The 5,000-nt window shown below is 50.6% G+C and overlaps 1 non-coding gene across 1 annotated transcript; it reads right to left on the bottom strand.

Annotated features, from left to right (window-relative positions):
* Positions 1-27: 27 nt before the first annotated feature.
* On the bottom strand, positions 28-182 carry LOC143176828 (5.8S ribosomal RNA). The gene has a single exon (XR_013001334.1). It is a non-coding gene; the product is annotated as a 5.8S ribosomal RNA (ribosomal RNA).
* Between the last annotated feature and the right edge of the window lie 4,818 nt (positions 183-5,000).

Here is a 5,000-nt window from a genome sequence, read left to right as displayed (position 1 = left end):
CTACGCAAGCAGTGTATGGTACGTAAACGACCCTCAGCCAGGCGTGGTCCAGGAATTGTATCCGTGGACCGCAATGTGCGTTCGAAATGTCGATGTTCATGTGTCCTGCAGTTCACACGTTGACGCGCAATTAGCTGCGTTCTTCATCGACCCACGAGCCAAGTGATCCACCGTTCAGGGTAATCGTATAAATTTTATATTTCACATATATAATTTTATTCTCACTTGTTCGACCTAATATCTCTCTTCTTTCAAAGAGAAGATAAAAGTTGATACCTGAATCTCCGACCAGCGCGCGAAGGAGATTCAGGCGTCGCCTTGGAGACGACACCGAAGCCTTTCGAGACGAAAAACGTTCAAGTAATATGTATATATTTCTCGACGTTCCGGGCGTATAGTGCATTCAAAAACCCGCGAAAGACGCAGAAGACTCGCACGCGTGGAAACGACGGGGATATATTTTGTATCCTACCCGATACTGAATCCATCGCGTGCAGTCGACCCTCGCGTTCTTCCGATCAGACGCATCTATTGTTGCGCGCATGTTTTCGCGTCGCATCGCGCGAAACGTTGCACGAATCGTACCGATCGATCGATTGAAAGCAAATAATGAAAAAAGACTTCACAGCTGGCTCTTTGCCGGTCATTCGTCCCATGTTATCTCTTGCCGCGAAATTGGCGCGCAAGAGTTGGGTGTCAGACGCGCGGCTTTAAAACGAGCTTCACGGCCGGTCCCTTCGTTACCGCTTTCGTTCTTTCTCTCGGAACGACCATGAACGAACACGACGAGCGACGCTACGGCATACACACGTCCACGGATTCGATTAAAAAAACAGACTTCACAGCTGGCTCTTTGCCGGTCATTCGTCCCATATTATCTCTTGCCGCGAAATTGGCGCGCAAGAGTTGGGTGTCAGACGCACGGCTTTAAAACGAGCTTCACGGCCGGTCCTCTCAATTCCGTGTACGGTACACGCAAGATGCGGGTTCCACTTCCAGACTACCCGGTCCCTTCTCTCTACGAGAATCGATAGTAGAAGAACGGCTCGAAAACGCGTCTCAGAGACTAGGGGAAAAGAAGCGGTATGCGAGCGAAACGAAAACGCATTATGGAAACGTCGCGAAACAATGTTCGACGGTTGCTCGGTTCCAATCGTGCGGCCGTTTCAATTTCTCGTGCGCTTCACCGTCCCTCCGTAACTCTGGCCGATCGCGTATACCGAAGAGCCGACACGCGCAAAAACCACAGGCATTGTATACTGTGTATATATATATATATATGTTACAGTCACAGCCTTCGCGCGTTTTACTCTCCGACGCGGGGTTTCCACGACGAAAGAGAGACAGTTTCGTGGCGGGTGACTCGGCCGAATCGCTACGACGGGTATTTCTATTATAGAACGAATCATCGCCACCCTTTACCAGTGCCCGACGAAGGAATCACAAGGTCATCTGGAGTTTACAATGCCAGCGACGGTAATTCCAACGAAGACCCGATAAGTCAACTCATCGTTCTATTTCTCCCCGTACAGAAAAGCGAATCGACGCTAATGCACCTCGCGCAAGCACGAACGTTCTCTTCGCGTGGATCGTCCCATCGTCCAAAGATGTAAAGACGCATTGGAGATCGTGGTCTCTGGCGGGCTCATTGCACGCCCCACTGCATATCTTTCCTCGAATCGAGAATGATTCGTCCACTAAGGCTGCGAAACTACGCGTCGAGGAAACTAGGGGAAAGAAGCGGGATGCGAGCGAAACGACAATACATTATGGAAACGTCGCGAAACAATGTTCGGCGGTTGCTCGTTTCCTCCTGCGGACGTTTCATTGCTCGGGCGCTTCACGTCCCTCCGTAACCTTCGCGCGATCGCGTGCCCCGGAGAGCCGGCAACCGGTGAACCACAGGCGTATAAACTATAGTCTTCTATAGCAAGCCTTCGGCGGTTACTCTCCGACGCGGGGATTCCACGACGAGAGAGAATTTCGTGGCGGGTGACATCGGTCGAAACGCTACGACGGGTATTTCTATTATAGAACGAATCATCGCCACCCTTTACCAGTGCCCGACGAAGGAATCACAAGGTCATCTGGAGTTTACAATGCCAGCGACGGTAATTCCAACGAAGACCCGATAAGTCAACTCATCGTTCTATTTCTCCCCGTACAGACAAGCGAATCAACGCTATCGCACCTCACGCATGCACGAACGTTCTCTTCGCGTGAATCGTCCCATCGTCGAAAGATATAGCCGCTTGGAGATCGTGGCCCATCAAGTTCTTCCGTAACTCCTGCGCGATCGCGTACCCCGGAGAGCAGGCAACCGGTGAACCACAGGCGTATAAACTATAGTCTTCTATAGCAAGCCTTCGCGTTTACTCTACGACGCGGGGATTCCACGACGAGAGAGATTTTCGTGGCGGGTGACACGGCCGAATCGCTACGACGGGTATTTCTATTATAGAACGAATCATCGCCACCCTTTACCAGTGCCCGACGAAGGAATCACAAGGTCATCTGGAGTTTACAATGCCAGCGACGGTAATTCCAACGAAGACCCGATAAGTCAACTCATCGTTCTATTTCTCCCCGTACAGAAAAGCGAATCGGCGCTATCGCACCTCACGCAAGCAGGAATGATCTCTTCGCGTGGATCGTCCCATCGTCGAAAGATGTAAGACGTACAGAAATCGTGGTCCATCACGATTATTCGTAACTCTCCGAGTCGCGTATCTGAGAGTAGGGCAAACGGAGAACCACAGGCATAAATAATACTATATATTTCTTATATAGTTAGCCTTCGCGTTTTACTCTCCGACATGGGGATTCCACGACGAGAGAGAGTTTCGTGGCGGGTGACTCGGCCGAATCGCTACGACGGGTATTTCTATTATAGAACGAATCATCGCCACCCTTTACCAGTGCCCGACGAAGGAATCACAAGGTCATCTGGAGTTTACAATGCCAGCGACGGTAATTCCAACGAAGACCCGATAAGTCAACTCATCGTTCTATTTCTCCCCGTACAGAAAAGCGAATCGACGCTATCGCACCTCGCGCGAGCACGTAACTACTCTTCGCGTGGATCGTCCCATCGTCGAAAGATGTAAGACGCACGGAAATCGTGGCCCATCAACGTTTTTTTGTAACTCTGCCGATCGCGTATCACAGAGCCGAGACGCACATACCACAGGCGTATAATACCGTTTTCTTTCGTATGGTAAGCCTTCGCGTTTACTCTTCGGCGCGGGGTTTCCACGTCGAGAGAGACTTTCGTGGCGGGTGACATCGGTCGAAACGCTACGACGGGTATTACTATTATAGAACGAATCATCGCCACCCTTTACCAGTGCCCGACGAAGGAATCACAAGGTCATCTGGAGTTTACAATGCCAGCGACGGTAATTCCAACGAAGACCCGATAAGTCAACTCAACGTTCTATTTCTCCCCGTACAGAAAAGCGAATCGACGCTGTTGCACCTCACGCAAGCACGAACGTTCTCTTCGCGTGGATCGTCCCATCGTCGAAAGATGTAAGACGCACGGAAATCGTGGCACATCACGTGTTTTCGGAACTCTGTCGACCGCGTATCTCAGAGACGACGCGCGCGAACCACTGGCATATACTATTATATATCGCGTTTTACCCTCCGACGCGGGGATTCCACGACGAGAGAGAGTTTCGTGAGCGGGTTGACTCGGAAGAAACGCTACGACGGGTATTTCTATTGTAGAACGCATCATCGCCACCCTTTACCAGTGCCCGACGAAGGAATCACAAGGTCATCTGGAGTTTACAATGCCAGCGACGGTAATTCCAACGAAGACCCGATAAGTCAACTCAACGTTCTATTTCTCCCCGTACAGAAAAGCGAATCGACGCAATCGCACCATACGCGTGCACGTAAACAACTCTTCGCGTGGATCGTCCCATCGTCGAGAGACGTAAGTTTTCATAGTATGAATTCGCGTTTTACTCTCCGACGCGGGGATTCCACGACGAGAGAGAGTTTCGTGAGCGGGTTGACTCGGAAGAAACGCTACGACGGGTATTTCTATTATAGAACGAATCATCGCCACCCTTTACCAGTGCCCGACGAAGGAATCACAAGGTCATCTGGAGTTTACAATGCCAGCGACGGTAATTCCAACGAAGACCCGATAAGTCAACTCAACGTTCTATTGCTCCCCGTACAGAAAAGCGAATCGACGCAATCGCACCATACGCGTGCACGTAACAACTCTTCGCGTGGATCGTCCCATCGTCGAGAGACGTAAGTTTCCATACTATGAATTCGCGTTTTACTCTCCGACGCGGGGATTCCACGACGAGAGAGAGTTTCGTGAGCGGGTTGACTCGGAAGAAACGCTACGACGGGTATTTCTATTATAGAACGAATCATCGCCACCCTTTACCAGTGCCCGACGAAGGAATCACAAGGTCATCTGGAGTTTACAATGCCAGCGACGGTAATTCCAACGAAGACCCGATAAGTCAACTCAACGTTCTATTACTCCCCGTACAGAAAAGCGAATCGACGCAATCGCACCATACGCGTGCACGTAACAACTCTTCGCGTGGATCGTCCCATCGTCGAGAGACGTAAGTTTCATAGTAAGCCTTCGGCGTTTTACTCTCCGACGCGGGGATTCCACGACGAGAGAGAGAGTTTCGTGAGCGGGTTGACTCGGAAGAAACGCTACGACGGGTATTTCTATTATAGAACGCATCATCGCCACCCTTTACCAGTGCCCGACGAAGGAATCACAAGGTCATCTGGAGTTTACAATGCCAGCGACGGTAATTCCAACGAAGACCCGATAAGTCAACTCAACGTTCTATTTCTCCCCGTACAGAAAAGCGAATCGACGCAATCGCACCATACGCGTGCACGTAAACAACTCTTCGCGTGGATCGTCCCATCGTCGAGAGACGTAAGTTTTCATAGTATGAATTCGCGTTTTACTCTCCGACGCGGGGATTCCACGACGAGAGAGTTTC

The sequence above is a fragment of the Nomia melanderi genome, unplaced genomic scaffold (assembly GCF_051020985.1).
Source record: "Nomia melanderi isolate GNS246 unplaced genomic scaffold, iyNomMela1 scaffold0898, whole genome shotgun sequence".
Lineage (NCBI taxonomy): Eukaryota > Metazoa > Arthropoda > Insecta > Hymenoptera > Halictidae > Nomia > Nomia melanderi.
The sequence above is the reverse complement of the archived record's forward strand: the minus strand, read 5'-3'. Positions and strand labels throughout refer to the sequence as shown.